Source organism: Myxocyprinus asiaticus, chromosome 5, assembly GCF_019703515.2.
Source record: "Myxocyprinus asiaticus isolate MX2 ecotype Aquarium Trade chromosome 5, UBuf_Myxa_2, whole genome shotgun sequence".
Classification (NCBI taxonomy): Eukaryota; Metazoa; Chordata; class Actinopteri; order Cypriniformes; family Catostomidae; genus Myxocyprinus; species Myxocyprinus asiaticus.
In genome coordinates, this window is record NC_059348.1 from 32,498,850 (window position 1) to 32,522,544 (window position 23,695).

The 23,695-nt window shown below is 46.0% G+C and overlaps 1 protein-coding gene across 2 annotated transcripts in view; it reads left to right on the top strand.

The window, feature by feature from the left end:
* The window catches only part of LOC127440449 (disks large-associated protein 1), a 70,342-nt gene that overhangs the window by 9,406 nt on the left and 37,241 nt on the right, over nucleotides 1-23,695 (top strand). The window lies entirely within an intron of this gene.

The following is a 23,695-nucleotide window of genomic DNA, read 5'->3' on the forward strand; positions in this document are numbered from 1 at the left end:
TAAACACTGGCTCTGTGGAACGATCAAAACATTGCTCTGTTTGTTTGAGGATCTCAACTAGCCTGACGCAGCAACATTGGCTAGACCAATAGTGATTTTGGGGTGGGACTGTCTCTTTGGTGACCAATGAAGGATGGGGAGAGTGTTTGAGAAATCTGTTGAAAACAGTCATTAGGGGTTCAAGCGCTTAGCGCTGAAACCCTATTGTAATTGTTAAGATTTTTATTATTATTATTCGGGGTTCAAGCGCTTAACGGTGAAAACCTATTGTAATTGTTAAGATTTTTAGGGGTTCAAGCGCTTAGCGCTGAAACCCTATTGTAATTGTTACGATTTTTATTATTAGGGATTCAAGCGCTTAGCGCTGAAACCCTATTGTAATTGTTATGATTTTTATTATTATTATTATTATTAGGGATTCAAGCGCTTAGCACTGAAAACCTATTGTAATTGTTACGATTTTTATTATTATTATTATGGGTTCAAGTACTTAGTGCTGAAACCCTATTGTAATTGTTAAGATTTTTATTAGGGGTTCAAGCGCTTAGCGCTGAAACCCTTTTGAAATTGTTACGATTATTATTATTATTATTATTATTTATATTATTCCGCCATAAAACTGATCGGGCAGAGCAAACTGTAAGGCCTAGAGACTTGAAACTTGGTCAGACGGTAGCAGTATTGCTCACTACTCAGAAACACGGACTCGGCCAAATCGGTCAATAGGGGTGTTACAGCAATCAAAAACGCGAAACTGTTCATAACTCCTAGACCGTTTATCGTAGACACAAGTGCTTTATACCATCCTTGGCTCAAACCAAACAAAACGTATATCTCCGATTTCATTTCTGCCTATAAAAATGTTTCGCCATCTTGGATTTTTCATATAAACTACCTTTGCGAACTAGTCCTAGGTTTTTCATCCGATCGGGACCAAACTAGTGCCAAACGATTCTATGGAGTGTCAATATCAAAATTTATCAAAAAAAGTTTGAACTTTCGACTCGAGCTAGCTACGGTATGTGAAAACATCGGAAGTAGGAGTGGCCAACTTTACGTAAATGGCTATAACTCTTAAAGGAAATGAGATATATTCACCAAACTTGGCATGCTTATGTAAGAGGTCAATCTTTGGTGCGGTTTTGCCACATGGTGGCGCTATAATACCAAAAAACATGAAATTGGCTGTAACTATGAAGCCGTTAATCCTATTGACTTCAAAATTTGCATACATTGTCTTTGTCTCAGCCACCATCGCCAATCAATTTTCAGCAGCTATTACACAAGGTTAACAGTGACCGATCGGAACGAAACTTGGTGGACCTATTTGACTCTTGGTTTGAGAGGGTTGTGCAAAGTTTTTAAAAAATTGGCCACTAGGTGGTGCTATCACGATTTTTGTAGGTGTTAATGGTTGTATATAATGCAGTGTTGTGAAAAAACACAAGTAATATATATCACCTGATAGCTCTTCTCATTCTAAACAACTTTGCCTCAAGAAGCATTGGTGTCTGTCAAACCTTTCGGTACATATTTCAGATAATGTTCAAAACCTACTTTTGCAAACTAGTCCAAGGTTTTTCACCTGATCGGAAGCAAACCAGTGCAGAAATATACTCTGGAGTCTGATTATCAATAATTATCAAAAAAATTTGAAATTTCAACTCACGGTCACTAAGGGGTGCCAAAAACTTCAAAAAGGACAGGCCATTTTTACTAAAATGGCTATAACGCCCGAACGAAATGAGATATTTTCACCAATCTCGGTACACATGTGTATGAGCTCAATCTCAAATCAAAATCAAATCAAATCACTTTATAGTCACACAACCATATACACAAGTGCAATGGTGTGTGAAATTCTTGGGTGCAGTTCCGATCAACATAGCAGTCGTGACAGTGATGAGACATATACCAATTTACAATAACATCAAATTAACACAACACAATTTAAACATCTGATATACATAATTACACAACTTAAAACATCAAATTAACACAACACAATTTAAACATCTGTTATACACATAATTACACTCAACAATATACAAATAATAACATACACTGTACAGTATACAATATGCTGTTTTTTTTTGTTTTTGTTTTTTACTATATAGATACTATATAGATACACATTATTCAATAAAAATTAAAAATTAAAATATATATAAAAAAAGTATATATATATATATATATATATATATATATATATATATATATATATATATATATAGAATGTACAGTATTGTACTGTATTGACATTCAGGCTGTCGGTTGATAGTCAGTTGTTAAGAGAGACATAATATAATAACAGTAATATAATTTATGACAGTCCGGTGTGAGATAAAAGAGTAATAAAGTGCAGGGCTGATGTATTTTGATCGTGGGAGATCAAGAGTTCAGAAGTCTGATTGCTTGGGGGAAGAAGCTATCATGGAGTCGGCTGGTGCGGGTCCTGATGCTGCGATACCGCCTACCTGATGGTAGCAGTGAGAACAGCCCATGGCTCGGGTGGCTGGAGTCTCTGATGATCCTCCAAGCTTTTTTCACACACCGCCTTGTATATATTTCCTGGAGGGAGGGAAGCTCACCTCCGACGATGTGTTTGGCAGTTCGCACCACCCTTTGCAGTGCTTTGCGGTTGTGGGCGGTGCTATTGCCGTACCAGGCGGAGATACAGCCAGTCAGGATGCTCTCCACAGTGCAGGTGTAGAACCGTGTGAGGATGCGGCGGTTCTTTCCAAACTTCCTCAGCCATCTCAGGAAGAAGACGCGCTGATGAGCCTTCTTCACAACGACTTCAGTGTGGACGGACCACTGAGTTCCTCAGTGATGTGGACACCCAGGAACTTGAAGCTGCTGACTCTCTCCACTGGTGCTCCATTGATGGTGATTGGACTGTGTTCTCTGTCTTTTCTTCTGAAGTCCACCACAAGCTCCTTTGTCTTACTGACGTTGAGGGAGAGGTTGTGCTCCTGACACCAGTGTGTCAGAGTGTGCACCTCCTCTCTGTAGGCTGTTTCATCATTGTCAGTGATCAGACCTACCACCGTCGTGTCATCAGCAAACTTAATGATGGCATTGGAGTTATGTGTTGCCACACAGTCATGTGTGTACAGGGAATACAGTAGTGGGCTGAGAACACAGCCCTGCGGGGCTCCAGTGTTGAGGGTCAGAGATGAGGAGATGTTGCTGCCTATTCTAACCACCTGGCGTCTGCTTGACAGGAAGTCCAGGATCCAGCTGCACAGCGAGCTGTTTAAGCCCAGAGCCCGGAGTTTCTCATCTAGCTTGGAGGGCACTATGGTGTTGAATGCTGAGCTGTAGTCTACAAACAACATTCTCACATAAGTGTTCTTTTTTTCCAGGTGGGAGAGAGCAGTGTGTATTGTAGATGCAATGGCATCATCAGTGGAGCAGTTGTTGCGGTATGCAAATTGCAGCGGGTCAAGATTGAGTGGTAATACAGAGCAGATGTAATCTCTGATTAGTCTCTCAAAACATTTGCTTATGATGGGGGTCAGAGCAACAGGATGCCAGTCATTTAAACAAGTTATTTTTTATTGTTTTGGAACAGGCACAATGGTGGATGTTTTAAAGCATGTGGGGACTACAGACAAAGAGAGGGAAAGGTTGAAAATGTCCGTAAAAACACCAGCCAGCTGGTTCGCGCACGCTCTGATGACGCGGCCCGGAATGCCGTCTGGACCCGCGGCTTTGCGGATATTCACCCGTCGGAAGGATCGGGTTACATCCGCTACAGAGACGGAGAGTGAACTAACCTCTGTAGCTTCGGCCATGAGAGCTCTCTCCGCGAGGGCGGTGTTATTTCCCTCGAAACGAGCATAAAAAGTATTTAGCTCATCCGGTAGAGAGGCAGCGGTGTTCATGGCGGAGTTTTTATTCCCTTTAAAGTCCGTGATGATGTTAATTCCCTGCCACATGCTTCTAGAGTTGGTGGTGTTAAACTGTCCTTCAATCTTGCTCCTGTACTGGCGTTTTGCTGTTTTGATAGTTTTTCGGAGGGCATAACTGGCTTGTTTATGCTCCTTCGCGTTCCCGGAATTAAAAGCGGAGGTCCGCACATTAAGTGCCGCGCGAACATCGCTATTGATCCACGGCTTCTGATTCGGATAGATTCGCACAGTTCTGGTCGGAATCACTTCCTCTACGCACGTTCTGATGAAACACATTACGCTATCAGCGTAAAGTTCGATGTCGTCATCAGAGGCGGACCGGAACATCTCCCAGTCCGTGCGATCAAAACAGTCTTGTAGCATAGAGTCTGATTGGTCCGACCAGCACTGGATCGTTCTGAGGGTGGGTGCTTCCTGTTTCAATTTCTGCCTGTAAGTGGGCAGAAGCAGAATGGAAGAGTGGTCCGATTTGCCAAATGGTGGGCGGGGGAGGGATTTGTAGCCATCCCGGAACGGAGAGTAGCAATGGTCCAAAACCCGGTCCCCTCGTGTGTTGAAACTGATGTGCTGGTGATATTTTGGTGCAACTGATTTGAAACTGGCTTTATTAAAGTCCCCGGTCACAATGAACGCGGCCTCAGGGTGCGCGGTTTCCTGCTCACTTATACTCCCATACAGTTCCTTGAGTGCCCGGTCTGTGTCGGCTTGTGGGGGAATGTACACAGCTGTGATAATGACCGCTGTGAATTCCCTCGGTAGCCAGAATGGTCGACACAGAAGCATAAGAAATTCCAGATCAGGAGAACAGAAAGACTTGATGGAATGTACGTTCCTCTGATCACACCAGGATTTGTTGATCATAAAACATACACCACCTCCACTAGTTTTACCTGAGAGGTCTTTCGCTCTGTCCGCTCGGAGCATGGAGAACCCTGCGGGTTCAATGGCTGAGTCTGGAATCTCCGCAGACATCCAAGTTTCCGTAAGGCAGATAATGCAGCAGTCCCTTGTCTCTCGTTGGAAAGAGATCCGCGCTTTCAGCTCGCAGAGCTTGTTATCCAGAGACTGAACATTTGCCAGTAGAATAGTGGGTAGCGGGGGTCGATTTGCGCGGCGTCTTACTCTGATGAGAACGCCGGCTCTGTTTCCCCTTTTCCTCCTGCGTTTCCGCGTGCCGTGCTGCCCAGACAAAGGGCTCCGCTTGCGTGTTTGTAAACAGCGGGTCGGCATTGAGGAATGTGAAGTCCGGTTTTCGGTGTGAGATCGCTGAACCAATGTCCAAAAGTGTTTGTCTGTCGTAGACAATAAGGCAGACAACATCCAAGACAAAAAACATAAGAATTGTAAACAAAACAAACAAACCATTGCTATGTTGTGTCGGAGCTCGCAACGCAGCAGCCATACTCGGCGCCATCTCGGCGCCATCTTGAGTCCAATCTGAAGTGACAGAAAGAAAAAAAAACGCAGAGTTTGGCCAATTGGTGGTGCTATAACAGGGGGAAAAAACATGAAAACAGCTCTAACTATGCAACCGTTAGTCTGATTGAATTGAAAATCGGCATGCAGTGTCTTTGTCCAAGGTGCCATGACTGACTGATGAGGACATTGGCATATCTCAAAAAACATGGCCGCCATTGGCCAATGAAGTTTGAGCACCTATTAGACAAGGTTAACGGAGGCCTCAGTGGGTCTGTTCGACTCCTGACCCTACGAGTTTTACGCCTCTGTAATCATGTGGTGTTTCTCACATACACACAATGGCTGTGTCCAATTCAAAGGCTGCATTCTTCGAAGGACTTGGACTTAAAAGGCCATGCCTTCGAAGGTCGCGAAGGTCAGACTGAGCATTGTTAATTGGGACAGTCTAGCCTACGGAGGACTGTTCTTGTCACCTAACAACTGTGACAGCTGCCAAAAGACTGTGTCGTTTGTACTGGACTTTTCTGAAAGTTATATTAAACTGTCTGAAAACAAAACAAGGTTCACAAACTGTCTAAATATTTTCACTATGGTCCATTTCTGTGTATAATAAAGAGTATAAACTATATATAATCGCATCTTAGTAAGATATAAGTCAGCATTTGAACCACTTTTTTTTTTTTTTTTTACATTTGTATCATTAGATATTTGAGTAAGCTGAAACCCAATACTTAAGTTTAAAAGTGTAATTCGGCAATTTCTTTCAAAAACATCCTGTCGCCACTGGCGCGCAATGAATTCTGGGGTAGACATGGCCGCGAAGGATCCATCTGTTGTATCCTTCATTTCACGGGAAATGAAGGACGCATTTGGAGGCCGCATTTGAAGGAGCCTTCGAATTGGGACAGCCTATGTCGCGCAGCAGTGACTCAATCGGCCTTTGAATGCGACCTTGAAGGATGCAGCCTCTGAATTGGGACGCAGCTATTTTTCATATCATTTGTTAGATCTCCTCATACTGAACAACTTTGCCTCAAGAACCACTGCTGTCAATCAAATTGTTCATTAAATATTCACGATTATGTAAAAAACCTACTTTTTTGAACTAGTCCTAGGTTTTTCGCTCAACCTCAGTAAAAGCAATGCAGTACAATTCTCTGGACTCTCTAGGTCAATAATTATAAAAAAAAAAAATGTTGAACTTTACCCTTTGGGTAGCTATAACTGTGTCATTTAGAAAATGGCCGTGGTCAAGTGTACAAATAAGCCCATAATTCCTAAACAAAAACTCAGAATTAGGTGAGCACATGCGACATATGATTCTAAACAAGCTTGCAGACTTTTATGGAGATTGGACCATAGGTGGCTCTATGAGCTTTAAAAAGCTTTAAAAACGTCATGGTTACTGGTGTAACCTCCGTTCCCTGATGGAGGGAACGAGACGTTGGTGTCGATGTAGTGACACTAGGGGTCACTCTTGGGAGCCCGAGACACCTCTGGTCTTTGATAAAAGGCCAATGAAAATTGGCGAGTGGTATTTGCATGCCACTCCCCCGAACATACGGGTATAAAAGGAGCTGGTATGCAACCACTCGTTCAGGTTTTATGCTGAGGAGCCGATATAAGGTCCGGCCATTTCAGCGGGTAGTTCAGCATTGTGGCAGGAGGGACCAACGTCTCGTTCCCTCCATCAGGGAACGGAGGTTACACCAGTAACCATGACGTTCCCTATCTGTCACTCACTCGACGTTGGTGTCGATGTAGTGACACTAGGGGTCCCTATACAAAACGCCACAAGGCTGAACTGTGTTATGTGAACTGGCGGTGTGTGGTGGGCAGACTTGCTGTGTGCCTCATAGCCAGCACACCAGGTCGACACGTAACCTCCCCCAACACAGTTATGAGTGTCGAACGGCCCTTTTTGGGGACAAGTCGACTACCCAGAGATAGAGACAGGCTTAACCCAGTCATGGCCTCTTTCCCCTTCTCTTTTTCCACTCCCTAAAAAAGAAGGGGGATTATCCGACTGGGCCGCCAGGTCTAGTCGGGGGGTGTCCCTCCCAAGGGGAGGACACCGCGGAGACCACACCTCGCCCCAAGAGAGGGGGGATATTTAAGTGGAAGAATACATCACATGGTCTTTCCAACCATGTGGAGAGCCTTCAAGGTAGATCCTACCCAATGGGGGAGGAGTTACTACAACATGGAGACTGAGGGGCTCTGCCCAAGGAAGACGCAGTTTGCCAGTAGGGAAACGAACTAGCGGAAGATATAGATCGCATGGGGTTAGCCTTACAGGGAACCGCCACATGCGGAGCACCTACCCCAGAACCGGGCTCTTAGTTAGCGCGTGTACTGGGCCGGCAGCGAGTCTCTCCGAAAACTCGACTGCCACAGGGCTCGGAGGAAGTCAACCAGGGAACAACCTTTGTGAACACTACTGGGAATTAACAGCGCACGTCTTCAGCTCAAAAGGAGGTGGAAGGCGCTATGTGCAAGCGATACACCCGGCCGGCTATCCCGGGCTTATCCGCTTGTGTTGCGTGCCACTACCTGGGACGAAACCGGTTCCACCCGGAGGTTGTAGAACCTTGCAAAGGTGTTGGGTGTTGCCCAGCCCGCTGCTCTGCAATGTCTGTTAGAGAGGCACCTCTGGCCAGGGCCCAAGAAGCCGCTACACCACGAGTAGAATGGGCTCGTAGCCCTACCGGGGGTGGCATGTTTTGGGCGAGACATGCCATAGTTATGGCGTCAATGAGCCAGTGGGCGATCCTCTGCTTGGAGAAAGCGCTTCCTTTCCGCTGTGTACCGAAGCAGACAAATAGCTGCTCAGAGAGTCTAAAGCTATGCGTGCAATCCAAATAGATGCGCAAAGCGCGCACCGGACACAGCAACGCCAGGGCTGGGTCTGCCTCCTCCTGGGGCAGCGCTTGCAGGTTCACCACCTGGTCTCTAAAAGGAGTGGTGGGAACCTTGGGCACATAGCCCGGTCGGGGGTCTCAGGATCACTTGAGAATAGCCCGGACCGAACTCCAGGCACGTTTCGCTGACAGAGAACGCTTGCAGGTCACCTACCCTCTTGATGGAAGTGAGCGCAGTCAGGAGGGCAGTCTTCAAGGAGAGTGCATTAAGCCCGGCTGACTGCAAAACTCAAAGGGGGCTCTCTGTAGACCCTGAAAAACTACAGAGGTCCGATGAGGGAACAAGGCGTGGCCTGGAGGGATTCAGCCTCCTGGCGCCTCTTAGGAACCTGATGATCAGATCATGCTTCCCTAAGGACTCACCGTCGACTGCGTCATGGTGTGCTGCTATGGCAGCAATGTACACCTTCAAGGTGGAAGGGGACAGCCTCCCTTCCAACCTCTCTTGCAGGAAGGAAAGCACTGATCTGACTGCGCACCTCTGGGGGTCTTCCTGATGGGAAGAACACTACTTAGCGAACAGACACCACTTAAAGGCATACAGGCGCCTCGTAGAGGGAGCCCTAGCCTGAGTGAATGTGTCTACCAACGCAGGTGGGAGACAGCTTAGTCCAGGGGCCAGACATGGAGATTCCAGAGGTCTGGGCGCGGGTGCCGGTTGGTGCCCCTTCCCTGAGAAAGAAGGGCCTTTCTCAGGGGAATTTGCCCGGGGGGAGCTGTCACGAGGAGCGTGAGGTCCGAGCACCACGTCTGGGCGGGCCAGTAGGGTGCTTACCAGGACGACCTTCTCCTCGTCCTCCCTGACCTTGCACAGGGTCTGTGCGAGCAGGCTCACTGGGGGAAAACGCATATTTGCGAATGCCAGGGGACCAGCTGTGTGCCAGCGCGTCTATGCCGAGGAAGGCCTCGGTGAGGGCGTACCAGAGCGGGCAGTGGGAGGATTCTTGGGAGGCGAACAGGTGCACCTTTGCCTGACTGAATCGACTCCAAATCAGCTGGACCACCTGAAGGTGGAGTCTCCACTCTCCCTTGAGGGTAACCTGTTGTTACGGCGCGTCCGCCGAAGTGTTGAGGTTGCCCGGGATGTGAGTGGCTTGCAGCGACTTGGTGCTGCTAACTCCGTTGGAGGAGACGGCGGGCGAGTTATGACATACAGCGGGAGCGCAGACCGCCTTGGCGGTTGACATATGCTACCGCTGCCATGCTGTCTGTCCGAACTAGCACGTGCTTGCCCTGGATCAACGGCCGGAACCTCCGCAGGGCGAGCAGAATTGCCAGTAACTCGAGGCAGTTGATGTGCCAACGCAGCTGCGGACCCGTCTAGAGGCCGGCAGCTGCGTGCCCGTTGCCAACAGCGCCCCGGCCCATTTTGGAGGCGTCTGTCGTGACCACGACACGCCTGGAGACCAGTTCTAGCGGAACACCTGCTCATGGAAACGAGAGGTCGGTCCAAGGGCTGAAAAGACGGTGACAGACCGACGTAATGGCCATGCGGTGTGTCCCGTGGCGCCATGCCCGTCTCGGGACTCGAGTCTGGAGCCAGTGCTGAAGCGGCCTCATATGCATCAACCCGAGCGGGGTGGCCACCGCCGAGGACGCCATATGCCCCAGGAGCCTCTGAAAATGTTTCAGTGGAACCGCTGTTTTCTGTTTGAACGCCTTCAAACAGGCCAGCACCGACTGGGCGCGCTCGTTCGTAAGGTGCGCCATCAAGGAGACTGAGTCCAACTCCAAACCGAGAAAAGAGATGCTCTGAACCGGGAGGAGCTTGCTCTTTTCCCAGCTGACCCGAAGCCCTAGTCGGCTGAGGTGTGAGAGCCCCAGGTCCCTGTGTGCGCATAACCCGTCTCGAGAGTGAGCTAGGATTAGCCAGTCATCGAGATAGTTGAGAATGCGAATGCCCACCTCCCTTAACGGGGCAAGGGCAGCCTCGCGATCTTCGTAAAGATGCGAGGAGACAGGGACAGGCCGAAAGGGAGGACTTGTACCGATACGCCTGACCCTCGAACGCAAACCGCAGGAAGGGTCTGTGTCGAGGAAGGAGAGACGTGAAAGTACGCATCCTTCGGGTCTACGGCCGCGAACCAATCTTGATGCCGGACGCTCGCTAGAATGCGTCTTTGCGTCAGCATCTTGAACGGGAGTCTGTGTAAGGCCCGGTTCAGTACTCGCAGGTCCAAGATTGGCCGCAACCCACCGCCTTTTTTCCGGTACAATGAAGTAGGGGCTGTAAAACCCCCTCTTCATCTCGGCTGGAGGGACAGGTTCTATCGCGTTCTTCCGTAGGAGGGTAGCGATCTCCGCGCAAGGTAGCAGCGTTTCCATCTTTCACCAAGGTGAAGTGGACACCGCTGGACCTGGGCGGATGCCCAGCGAAGTGAATCGTGCAGCCGAGTCGGACGGTCCAGACCAGCCCTCGCGACGTACTGGAAAGCGCAAGCCATGCACCCGAGTTCCGCGCAAGGGGGACCAAAGGGACAACATCATCGGATGTACCGGCGGGTGGGGCCTCGCGGCGGGGCGGAGCTTGAGGTGCCACACCACATCGTGGCCGTGCTGAGTCCGAGGACATCGAAGCACTTACCTGGCTCCTTGTGACCACCCCCGGAACAGCCTGGGACGGGGGAGGAAGAGGCCTGTCCTCATGACCCGTGGAGACTGTCACATCGGGGGCGGATTTGTGCCACAGCTGGGCGCTCAGGGCGGGAGACCGCCGCTGGAGCGCCAACCTGCCAAATGGAGTGGTGGACGGTGGTCGTGATGCCAGCCGTACACACTGAATATGTGACCCAGGGAACAAGGAAACCACTCTTGCGGAGCTCTTGAGTACTGCAGCCACTTGGGCATGCAGCGCAATTAAATGCAAAAGGTAACAAAAAGAAGATCTGCTTACCAGCTCCAGAGCAGCGGGTTTCGTTGTCCCTGGGTCGCCCGTCTCAGGGGCGCTTCGAAGACCTCCGTGGGTTCTTCGGTGCCGGCTGTGAGACGGGTGGCGTCGGCTTCCTGCCGTGGGCTCCACGCCGGGGCCGGGCCAGAGGGGCGGGCTGCGGCGGAGCCGGTGCAGTCACCGCAGGGGGACGCCCTCGGCAATGAGTAGATGGGGGGATCTTGAGCCACGCCGGGGCAGGACAAGCCGGCTAACATCCATCTACTGCTCTACCATCGAGAACTGCTGGGCAAAGTCCTCGACAGTGTCGCCGAATAGGCCCGCCTGGAAAATGGGGGCAGCAAGGAATCGTGTCCTGTCGGCCTCACCCATCTCGACCAGGTTGAGCCAAAGGTGGCGCTCCTGGACCGCTAGTGTGGCCATCGTCCGCCCGGGAGACCACGCCGTGACCTCCGTCGCTCGGAGAGCGAGGTCGGTCGCCGAGCGCAGTTCCTGCATCAATCCCGGGGCGGAACTACCCTCGTGCAGTTCCTTTAGCGCCTTGGCGGACTTGCAGGAGAGCCATGGCGTGCAGGGCGGAGGCGGCTTGTCCAGCAGCGCCGTAGGCTTTGACCGTCAGAGACGACGTAAACCTACAGGCCTTGGACGGGGGCTTTGGGCACCCACGCCAGGTGGCGGCGCTCTGCGGGCATAGGTGCACCGCGAGCGCCTTTATCCACCGGGGGATTGCCGAATAACCCTTGGCCGCCCCACCATCGAGGGTAGTGAGAGCGGGGAAGCTGAAAAGATCGGGACCGGGCAGTAAAAGGTGCCTCCCGCGATCTTGTCAGCTCTTCATGCACTTCCGGGAAGAAAGGAACGGGGCGGGGCGTGGCTTTGAGCGGCGCCGCGAGCCCCGGAACCAATCACAGAGCCGCGAGGGTTCAGGGAAGAGCGGTGAAATCCACTCTAACCGACGCTCGCGGCTGTCCGGGAAAGCATGTCGTCACCTCCGCGTCAGCCTGTGACTGGGCGATCGACCCCGAAGGGAGGAGCCCAGCCGAGGCTTCCGACTGGACGAGCCCGCTCTCCGATGCTGTGCTCGAGAGCTCATCACTTTCGCGGGCTCCGAATAAGAGGTCGAACTCGCCGTGAGACGAGCCGGCGGACTCACCCGGAAGCCCGATCGGGGCAGACGAGCGTGCTGGGGAATGGGAGTTCCGCGGGGGATACCCGGCGGAGGCGGTCCCATTGGGGTCCCCAAATCGCCCCCAGTGCTAGCCGCGCTGGCCTCAAACCCGTGGGTAAAAGGACCGAGGCGGGAGCCTCTGGGGTGGCTCGCTTCCTTACGAAGGCGAGCCGCGACCGCAACGTTGCCATGGACACATTCTCGCAATGAGAATGTGACCATCCACGAACGCTGTCTCCGCGTGAGCAGTGCCCAGACACGAAAGACAGTGATCGTGACCGTTAGAAGGCGAGAGATAACGAGCACAACCAGGAATAACACACAATCGGAAAAGCATCTTTAAAAAGACGCGTCTTTAAAAAGACGTTCCGTGTGTGCGCTCTTTTAGAGAAATATATACTCTTTTAGAGGGGAAAAATGCTCTTTCAGAAAATATACTCTCTAGTTTTTCTGCCGAAGCGCCCAGGGGCGTTCTCTGCAGTGCACCAGTGCAGAGGAGGGAGAAGCCGCTGAAATGCGCCGTCAGATCCAGCAGGTGAATGAACAGTAGTATTCAGCTCAATGAGCATGACCGTTCGGCTCCGAAGAGAAAATCTGAATGAGTGGTTGCATACCAGCTCCTTTTATACCCGTATGTTCGGGGGAGTGGCATGCAAATACCACTCGCCAATTTTCATTGGCCTTTTATCAAAGACCAGAGGTGTCTCGGGCTCCCAAGAGTGACCCCTAGTGTCACTACATCGACACCAACGTCGAGTGAGTGACAGATAGGGAACCATGTATTTCCTTAGTAAATTGCCTGTGTTGGCTGTAAATGGTCTATTCCATATATAATCTAGGTGGTTACATGCTTGCTAAATAAAACATAATACATTTTTACGCATGTGCTTAAAGGCCTTAAACCGCTTGAACCCTGTTAATTACTGCTCGCAGCTAAATTTATTTTTGCAACTGTCAACATGTCAAGGGTGGTTGCAAGTATTTTATATTTCACATTTGAACATTATACAACATTATACATTAACACGATATACTTTGTTATAGTTGTTTAAAGGAATAGTGCACCCAAAAATGAAAATTCTCTCATTATTCACTTATCCTGATGCCATCTCGGATGTGTATGACTGTCTTTCTTCAGCAGAACACAAATAAAGATTTTTAGAAAAGATAGAGCTCTGTCAGGTCCTTATAATGCAAGTAAACAGTTGCCAGCTGTAGGAACAGTATGTGTGTTAGGAATTAAATTAAACTGTCCGCATTCTACATCATTATTATGTAGGGAAGTTTATAATTGAATTAGTCGCAATCGACAACCATTATAAGAAAGATAAATGACAAATAATTAGATTATTTATCTGAATAAAATTCTCCACCATTAAAATCGTAGTACAACTCCTATTACACAAGTCTCGTTGTATCCGCTCACAATTTTTATTGTAAGGAATTAGCTTTAATAAGGGAATTATGATTAATTCACTTATTTGAGTAATATTGTTCTCACAGCTTATTGAAAATAATATCACACATATTTTAGTTATAGCTTTGAAGCAAGATCTTTTAAAATCATGTGACGAGATTATCAAAATATACCACAGTCAAATTATCTTTGAATACAAACAAACTTTATTGCTATTCTAAACATAAAAACTAATCTAACACATACAAACATGAAACAGGTGGGTGAGTAAAGTGACAGGATGTGAAAGAAATGATCAATACAGAGAAAACGAACTTTATGGAGTCTGTAGACAATGCCTTAAGAACCATTTATCCTTCTCTGAGTCTGAATCGATTTGCAATTGGATTACCCAAAGTATTTAAATAATAAACCAGCACTTTCAGCAAAAGTCTGGAGATGTACTTGCATGTCATTGTGTTTCTTTGCATTGCTTGGTTCGTTGGCATTAGAAGAAAGTTCGTTCTGTCAATGTTTTGGACTCTGTTATGATCGTGGATAGATGTCTTGAAGGATGATGAGGTGGGCTTTGAAGCGAGGCCTTCCGCAAAGAAGACTTGCGACTTCCATTACGTGTGTGTGACCCGTAGCAGAGAGTGAGAGGCTTCCTCAGGACTTCAGGTCCCGAGTTTCCTTGGACTCTACATGGCACAGAGGCTGCAAGCCACAAGGTCAAGAGCACGGAGGATGAGGAGCTGCAGAGGAAGTAAAGAGAAAGGGAGCCAAAGAAGAAGAGGAGACCACCGAAAACTTCTTCCTTGGTAGGAAACTTTTGAGCTGAAATTTGCCGCACCCTAAAGGTGTCCTGAGCCAATCAGAAGTGGCTTTTCAGAGTCACATGGTCAACTGGTCTGTCCTTTTCACAGTTGATTTACAATCCTTTGTGTGGTGGATTCTTACAAATTTCCCGCTCAAAATAGTGCATGTTTAATCATGAACTTTTATATCTTGGATACAAATGAATATATCAAATTTATTAACATAAACATTCCTGAAATGCAGAAAGAATTTCAAGGATTGTAAACATAAGGTGTTTTATTTTGAATAGATACCATTCTTAGTAAAAAAATTACATGAATAACAGAATATTAAAGATTATGATCATCGAGTTGACAGTTATAAGTAATTACAAATCAATACACATATTTTAAAAGGTACATCAGGCTATAATCATTAATTTGTCAGTTATAAAATTGATCACAGATCATAAAGTCATTTTCAGAATTATCTAGCAAGGCTAGGTATTGTGTACATTATGGGTCCAAATGCATTCTGTACATTTTAGAGGATTAAGTCATAAGTACTGGGACTTTGTGTGAAATGTTCATGGATTCCTTTTTAGCTGCTGTTTGCAGAATAATGATCACGATGTCTTGTGATCTGATGAGTCTAGTTTAAGTGTAGCAAATTGGTTTATATCGAAGGACAAAAACAGAGTGTGTTTTAAGCCTTTCCCGGGGTTTCCAGTGAGTGTGTTCTCTGTCTTTTATTGCCCGTAACCTCTGCCCTTAGGGTCTCTTTGCAGAGATGGTCTTGATGGCAGTGTCAGGCGATGACCATTAAATGTGGGGGTATTTCCTGATTTACAGCATGTGTGTGAAAAGGATCTTGGTGGTCCACAGAGCTCTCATTGTTTCCAAGAGGTTGACACTCAACAGATGTTGTGGCCGTAGACTTAATGGCTCCAAGCTCGGCCATCTTTGTGTAAATCTGGTGTTTCTTTTTTATTAAGTTACTTCAGCATGGAAATTAATATTTTCTTCTGCCCATGAGGTACTACACAGCACATTGATGGTCCAAAAGTCACATTAAGGCACCATAAAAGTAATCCATGTGACTCCAGTCGTTCAACAAATGTCTTCTGAAGCAAATTGACACATTTGTGTAAAACATAAATCAATAATTAAAATGTTATTAACTTCTTGTATTAATTTCTTTCTTTTGTGGAACACATAAGAAAATATTGTGAAACTGGCTCAGTGTTTTTTGTCCATACAATGAAAGTTAATGGGGTCCAATGTTGTTTTGGTCTACATTTACTTTCATTGCATGGACAAAAACAGTTGAAAAATTCTTCAAAATATCTTCTTTTCTGTTCCACAGAATAAATTAAGTCATACAGGTTTGGAGTGACATGAGAGTGAGTAAATTATGACATAATTATCATTTTTGGGTGAACTATCCCTTTAACTTAAGTGAAGTAAAAGTAAGAAAAAAGCAGTTGGCAGCAGTTCTGACCATGTTCCTCTGCCCTGCTATCTAAAGCTTGGCATTTCCGTGTGCTTTAGCCACGTAATAGTCCTCCAGCTCTACTTAATCCACCACTCAATGCCCATTTCAAAGCATACCAGAGCTCCTTCAATACACATTCAATGCAATGATGTGCATCTACCCCTGTAACTGCTAAGCATGCAGATACTGTATAATACCATGTAGCTTTTTAGAGAGTGAAGAGTTTATTAAAGAGCACCTATTATGGCTTTTCAAATATTACCTTTCATGTAGTGTGTTATATAGCTGTTTGTGAATGTAAAAAGTCTGCAAAGTTTCAAAAATCAAAGTGCACGACAAATGGATTTATTGACTCCCAAAAGAAAGAACCGATTCTGAACACCTGAAACGAGTCGTTAGTAATTCCAGACTTACTTCCTGTACTAACCTATGTAATTTGGTAACAAAAAACCCTCCTCTGGTCTTCATTGGCTGCTCGCGAACAGCTTTGACCCACCCTCAAACACTACACTAAGCGGTAGACCAATCACAACAGACTGGGACATCTGACCAATCAGAGCAGAGTAGGCTCTCTGAAAGAAGGAGTTTAGAATGAATCCTTTACAACGGATCATTGAACGAGTCGTTTTTGACACTGGGAAAAAAAGGTAATGCTGCAATTTAAATTATGAGCAAATTAAACTGTTTTTTGACCTTGGATGCATGTAAATCTATTGTATGAGACCTTTAGAACAAAATTATGCATGTTTAAAACCATAATAGGTGCTCTTTAACCGTTATCTGCTTTGTAGCTCTAATCTGTCTATGGAGAGGTGCAGAGAAAATATTTTTCTCTAGTCAAGGTATTCATTTGGATGGTACTTACATCTATTGTCGTGGTCTCTTTTATTTCAGATGTATTTATTTTATTATAAGACATGCCAAATAATTCAGCTTTTGTCATTTGTCAGTTGCCTGTACTGCTCATACAAAATAATTTTTTTTTTCTTAACACAGTGCAAAACAGTTCCATCCAGATGTTGTCTTTTACTGTTCACAATTCTCATAGTTCCTCTTTTTGTCCATTGTGATTGTATGTGTAGGCTATAAACACAGTTTGCTTTGCTGCAAATGAATAGAGTCCAATAAAATTCCCTTTTGCAGTATTTATATTGTTCTTTTATTTTTTTAATTTTAATTTTTTTTTTAAGTAGCTTTGTTGAGAAAACATTTGATAAAAACATAAATGACACAAATGTACTGTAAGCTTTTGCTTTCTAGGTTGGTTGACAATACACCTTAAAATTAATTATGTCTTTGCCATTCAAAACCTTGAATGGCAAAGGAATCATTGCAGAGGAGACTCAAAGACTTCTTTTACCTGCGTATAAATTATATGGACACTGGATCTTACATATATCAAGGGTAATCTAAAGTTCAAGAAGGATGTTTCTATCAGGAAGACTCACAGACTTGAGTGAAATTCTCTTTGGCGTAAGCCCCGTATGGCGGTCCGAAGAAGTTGTACTCGGAACCGTCATATCCTGCCGGAGATATGAGGCAGGGGCGAGGAGCCTACCCCCGTGCGGGACAGGACTCAACTGGTGCTGGTGGGGTGGTGGAGGTTGCCGTATTAGCACCAAGAACTCTAACTCATTACTTACAGTGAGATAGCATTAATAGATTGTACATGTTCTCCACAGATACTGTATAATTAGCAGGTTTAATAATATACAATATGAATGCATCATTCTGGTTTTTAAGAGTCCAACACATAAAGGTGCATGTGAGTACTGGGTGTATGAGTGTGGGATGGTCAACATTTAGATAAGTCATTGTGGGGTTGCCATAGTAACAGATTTATGCTGTAATAAGTCTAAAGAGGCTTGGTCAAGTGTTTTGTAGAAGGGCTGAGGTCATTAAATCAGTTGTATGTTCTTCTCATTATTCGATCTATTCTTATTTCTGATATCTTGATTCTGATATGTAATTTCAAATGGAGCCTCTTTTACCTTTATACTGATACTTTACATAATTAAAGTGAGAGTTCACCCACAACTGGAAATGCTGTCATCATTTACTCACTCTCATTTTATTCCAAACCCGTATGACTTTCTTCCATGCATCACAAAAGGAGATTTTAAGCAGAATGTTAGCCTCAGTCACTGTTCAGTTTCATTGCATTTTTTTCTCTCCATACAATAACATTTAATTGTGAATGAGGCTAATATTCTGCATAAAATGATCTTTTGTGTTCCACGAATAAATAAAATCAGAGGGGATTGGAACAAAATGAGGGTGAGTAAATGATGAGAGAATTTTCATTTTTGTTTGAACAGTCCCTCTTAAAAAATACTTTGATAAAAAGTATTTTCAGTCTCGTGTATTACTTGTCAGACAGTGTAATATACTGTATTTTGTTCAAATTGAGATTCATATCTGCTCAAGCTCAACCAAAGTGTTCTGATATTCTAACACTAAGCACACTGGAATGCCCTGACAAGGATTGGAGGATTTGCAGATTTGTGAATTTGTAATTCTGTTCTGGCATTATGAATTCTCATAAATATTTCATCTTGTGGAATTTCTTCAATCCAGCATTTTGATGGTTTTATCTGTTTATTGACAAAGAAAAGCTTTAAAAGCTAGCATTACATCTGCATGTGCAAGGGAGGTTTATTTGCTTTAGCGTACCAACACATTCCCGTAAACCAACTAACTCCATGATTATATATCAGGGGATGGTGCTTTGAACTTTAACTCCTATTTATGAGTAATAATATGTGTACTTCTATGATGTCTCTATTTTTAGAGCCTGTACTTCACATTAAGTAGGAGTCGAGCTACTGCTTTTTGTATAACTCAAATATCAACCAAATAAATCACATGTACTTTATTCATCAGATACAGTCATAGTCTTATATGCCTTGGGGTGCTGTCACTGCAGCAGAAAAGATGTGAGGCAAAGCACTGCATTGTGAATGGCTGATATAATTAACCAACTGAGCGACTGATCCATCGAGACGACCACGACAGTGATGCGGAAACTTATCGGCTTATTCCGCAATGATGACATCATGCATAACCAGCTCCCCAAGCCAGCTTCACTGTGGGGGGGATGCAGCCCCTCTCCTGCACCCCTGAGAGATTTTTGTGAAGTTTAGCCATTCTGTTTTCCAGTAGGTTAGGGAGGTGCCCTGGGGCTTTTTGGACTGGATTGCTCCACAAGGAGTTAGTGTGTTCAATTCTTATGGATGTGTGAAGCCATGCAGATAGAGGGTGATAGATCTTTGCCAATGCTGGAGCTTCCACTAATGCCTGTACTGCTGATGATGCTGCTGCAGCAGATGCAAGCTGTCTGCCTGTCAGCAAAGTGTGAGGGCGAGTGTTGTGCACATGTGAGCTGGCAACATGGGCGGCCTTAGGTGTGTTTAGCTGTTTCGCTCTAGCCCGTGTGCTGCACTGGCTCCACCTGCTCTATGCCTGAGTGGCCTGATAGAGCCATCGCTTTCTCTATTTAAAGAGCCACATACATAATGTAGGCTCTTATACACCGGACACATGGAGCGGTCTCCCGCACATACCCTGATGTTGTGACTTTGATGTGAGAAAGCTTTGAGTGTGGCGTCTAATTGATTTAAATCATTTGTGACATCAAAAATTTAGCACATTTCTTAACATACTACACTCTTGATTGGATTAAATTGTATGTGGGTCTTAATATACCTCCACAATATCTAATGAAAAATGCCCATGAGCCATATGTGTGTCTTCTGTCATTAACGTGTATTTTCGCCCATAATTGGTTTGTTGCCAAAAACAGTTATCATGTCATGAAATGCTGTAGGTTGAAGGTATGGGTTTCCCTTTGAATTTCCCTTTTCATTTTCCCCATGAACTCAAAATTGGAATTTTGTAGCTTTTAGTCCATGCCTGTAAGCTTTGAGGTCATCTATATGCAACGTGTACTCCCAAACGTTGACAAAATTCACTTTAAACAGACATACACATTTAGATGTTTTTCTTCCTGGGAAAGCAGACCAAAAATATTGAAGACTCATAGGCTACACACACATTACAATTTTTTAGGAGTGACAACTACATTTAAATGCCATGATTGACATGTGTTAACCATAGCAACGCTTCAGCATCAATGCCACTAGTTTAATATGTTTGGTGTTCACAATTTCTTAACCAAAGACATGTCATCCACTAAAGACGTAATATGATCCAGCTATTTTTTGTTAACTGCAATCAACAGAGTTGTCATGATTTGTTTTTGCTCCTAAGGGGCTGTTCATTCCGAACGCATTCCTTGCCCTGAAAAAGGCTAGAATCTGCACCATGACCAAAAGTATCCCAAGATGTGTTTTTAACAGTTTTTTTAGACATAGCATCTAAAAAAACGTGGTGCTCCTGAAAAATAAAAACTAGCGAGACATAGCGAACCAGTCAAAGACATCCATCCAGAGTATGTTTAATTGTAAAACAACCGAAAAACAGCACAGAACAAAGAAATAACAGGTTGGTATGAGCAGCCCCTTAAGCACAGTCTCTCTGGACTGTATTGTATGGGTTACCCCGATGAGAGACACTATGGAGCAAGACAGAATGAAATATATGAATGAGTAAGGACACACTTCGGTACCTCTGTGTGATTGACACCATGAAAAGACACATCACACGCGGTTTTAATCACATCATTAAAGGGGGATAGTTTACCTAAAAATTTTAATTCTCTCATCATTTACTCACCCTCATGCCATCCCAGATGCGTATTAATTTCTGTCTTCTGCAGAACACAAATTATGATTTTTAGAAGAATATTTCAGCACAGTAGGTCCATATAATGCAAGTGAATGCGTGCCAAAATTACAATGTTCCAAAAAGCACATAAACGCATCATAAAATAATCCATACAACTCCAGATTTTAATCCATATTTTCAGAAGTGATATGGTAGGTCTGGGTGAGAAACAGATCAATATTTAAGTGCTTTTTTGCTTGAAATTCTTTTCCCTGCCCAGTAGGGGGCAGTATGCATGAAGAATGTGAACCACCGAAAACACAAGAAGAAGAATGTGAAAGTGATCTGTTTCTCACCTTCACCTATCATATCGCTTCTGGAGATATTGATTTAACCACTGGAGTCATATGGATTACTTTTATGCTGATTTATGTGATTTTTGGAGCTTTAAAATGTTAGCACCTGTTTACATGCATTGTATGGACCTAGAGAGCTGAGAAAAATTTTAATTTGTGTTAAACTGATGAAAAAAGTCAAACACATCTGGGATGGCATGGGGGTGAGTAAATGATGAGAGAATTTTCATTTATGGATTAACTATTCCTTGAACAACTAGATGTCCAGTTCAGGTCTGTACCCACTATGTGGAATTTATGAAATGAGGGTTATCACTACCTACATTTTTTGGGAGTTAATTTGGTTGTACAATCCGGTTGTCACTCCCATTAATTACTGAATGGGATTAAGCATTAAAAAGGGCAGTGACAACCGTATTTAGCTTCAGTGTGTACGTGGCCATGCACTCACTCATTTTGTCCAGTCGCTCTCTCTAATGTCACTGTGGTGGTGGGGCCGTGGTTGAGCGCTGACTTGTGAATGGGGAGCGAGATCCGGAGATGAGAACGGTAAGGATCATCACCTGGCAATGATTGTCCCTAACAGTTGTTTGTCATTGCAGTGAGAGTGGAGACAGGTTATAAGAGCGAGCCAGACACCAGTGAGGAGAGAGCTGCCACGCACACACTGGGACTGTGCTGTTATTGAGTTACGCTGAAAAGCGTGTTTGTGTTTTTATATAAAAATTAAAAGTACCGTTTTGAGTTGAATCTCGTCATCTCCCAGAAGAACGCCACCATGAATGCCTCACTTCTGGAGGACATTTTCAAGAGCCTCGTCAGCATTCACCAGATACAACATCAGGCCTTCCTCGAGCTGCGTACAGAACAGGAGCAGCGGTTCATTGTGCTTCTCCAGGCCCAAGTGGAGGACCAACAGGTGTTCCGGAGCTTGCTGCACCAGGAGGGTGCTGCAGCCGCGACCCCAGACCCCGCGACCGCCCTGCCCCAGGTTCCGCTAATCAAGATGGGCCCCCAAGACGATCCAGAGGCCTTCCTGGAGCTCTATGAGTGGACGGCGAGGGCATGCAGATGGCCGAGCACCCAGTGGGCGGTCTGGTTAATCCCACTGTTGTCCAGGGAAGCCCAACTCACGCCGCAGCAGTTACCAGTGGAGAACCTCCTGGTGTATGGCGACTTGAGGAAAGCCATCCTGCAATGGGTCAGCCGGACACTGGAGCAGCAGCGCCAATGGTTTCGCTTGATGACCATTGGCAAGCATGGCTGCCCGTTTGCCTTTGCCCAGCAGCTCTGGGACGCCTGCTGGAGGTGGTTGCTGGCTGAGCAACGTGATGTCGGAGCTGTCATCGATCTGGTGGTACTGGAGCTGTTTATCGCTTGACTTCGGAGAGGGACAGTGGAATGGGTCCAGTGCCACCGCCCGGCGTCGCTCCAAATGACCATCCAGCTGGCAGAGGACCATATGGCAGCTTATTCGTGAGCCAGCGAGCCCCAAGATCCTTGTCTCTCTCTCTCTCTCGCTCTCTCTCACTCCCTTGTCTCCCCTCCTCCCCCTGCTTTCCATCCCGTTCCTCCTCCACAGAAACAGGGAGGGGCCCCTCCCAAACCGGCTCCTCGACTCCTGGGATTGCACAACCCACCGGTTTCCCTTGCCCATCTTCACTTGCGCGGGTGTGGAGCCTGGGCCGGTCTGTTGGAGCTGTGGGGAGCCCAAACATTTCCGGGACCAATACCCGGTGATGGGGGTAGTGATATTGGTTTGGGTCCCCGACTCGCTAATCTTGGGCATGAATTGGACAGCATTTTCCACTTTATTAAGGGATTAGTTTGTGCAGAAGTGTCTCGTGTGGGATTTGTGATGCGCTGGCTGGGTAGGCGAAGTTGGGACCATCTGCGTCAGCTCCACATCAGGATGATGTAAGGGAGAGGGAAGTCTCGGCTTCCCCAGCCCTTAGAGGATTCCCCGCCGGGGATTTCCCTCTGGAGCAGATGCGAGACGAGACTCTTAGGCACGCCTTCGACCAAGTGAGAGTGATTGATGGTCACCGCCTTCAGCCAGACATTGCACTTGCCTATCAGTACTTTTCTATTATAAATGACCAGTTGTATAGAGTGATTCAGGATGCTCAGATAAAGGAAGATACAACCCAGTTATTGATACCGACAAACCGTTGGGAAATGTTATTCCAGACAGCTCATTATAATCTGATGGTGGGTCACTTAGGGAAGGAAAAGTCACTGAACTGTCTAATGGCCCGTTTCTATTGGCCGGGCATTCGCGGGGATGTTCACAGATGGCTTGCGGCATGCTGTGAATGTCAGCTGGTGAATCTGCTAGCCACCCCAAGAGCGCCTTTGCGTCCGCTTCCTTTGATCGAGGTCCCCTTCGAAAGAATTGGTATGGACCTCATTGGGCCATTAGAGCGGACGACATGCAGGCATCACTTTGTGTTGGTTCTGGTAGACTACGCAACGAGATATCCGGAAGCAGTGCCTTTGCGTAACATCTCAGCTCATAGTGTTGCAGAGGCACTCTTCAGAATTATCTTCCGAGTGGGGATTCTGAAGGAAATCCTCACTGATCAAGGCACTATTTTATGTCACGTACACTACG